Below are 736 nucleotides of genomic sequence, written 5' to 3' on the forward strand. Positions count from 1 at the left end.
ACCACAAACAAATCAGACACCAAAGCCATTGGCGGCGAATAATGTGGATTTTGCTAAAGATTTTGAAGGGAAATGGCATGCATCTCAAACGACAGAGCAAAACTTTCTAGAAGTCTCCCTCCTTCCCCCAAATGCTGTTCTCGTCTCCCTTTTTTTTTTTAAGACCGTTTCTTTTTTTTTTTAGGATTTATTTATTTCTCTCCCCTTCTTCCCCTCTCCCCCCTCCCCCCCCCCGCCCCATGCCACGCCGGTTGTCTGTTCTCTGTTTCTATTTGCTGCATGTTCTTTGTCCGCTCTGTTGTTGTCAGCGGCACGGGAATCTGTGTTTCTTTTAGTTGCATCATCTTGTTGTGTCAGCTCTCCGTGTGGGTGGCGCCATTCCTGGGCAGGCTGCACTTTCTTTCACGCTGGGCGGCTCTCCTTACGGGGCGCACTCCTTGTGCGTGGGGCTCCCCTACGCGGGGACACCCCTCCGCGGGGACACCCTACACGGCATGGCACTCCTTGCGTGCATCAGCACTGCGCATGGGCCAGCTCCACACAGGTCAAGGAGGCCCGGGGTTTGAACGGTGGACCTCCCATGTGGTAGATGGACGCCCTAACCACGGGCCAAGTCCACTTCCCTCCTCTCCTTTACCTTCTCCTCCCTTGGCTCTGTCTGTCTTTGTCACTATAAGGAAACAGTTGTCACAGTAGGAAGTGCACCGATCTGGGCAGAAACCCCAGCTGTACCCCT

Source organism: Dasypus novemcinctus, chromosome 11, assembly GCF_030445035.2.
Source record: "Dasypus novemcinctus isolate mDasNov1 chromosome 11, mDasNov1.1.hap2, whole genome shotgun sequence".
NCBI lineage: Eukaryota > Metazoa > Chordata > Mammalia > Cingulata > Dasypodidae > Dasypus > Dasypus novemcinctus.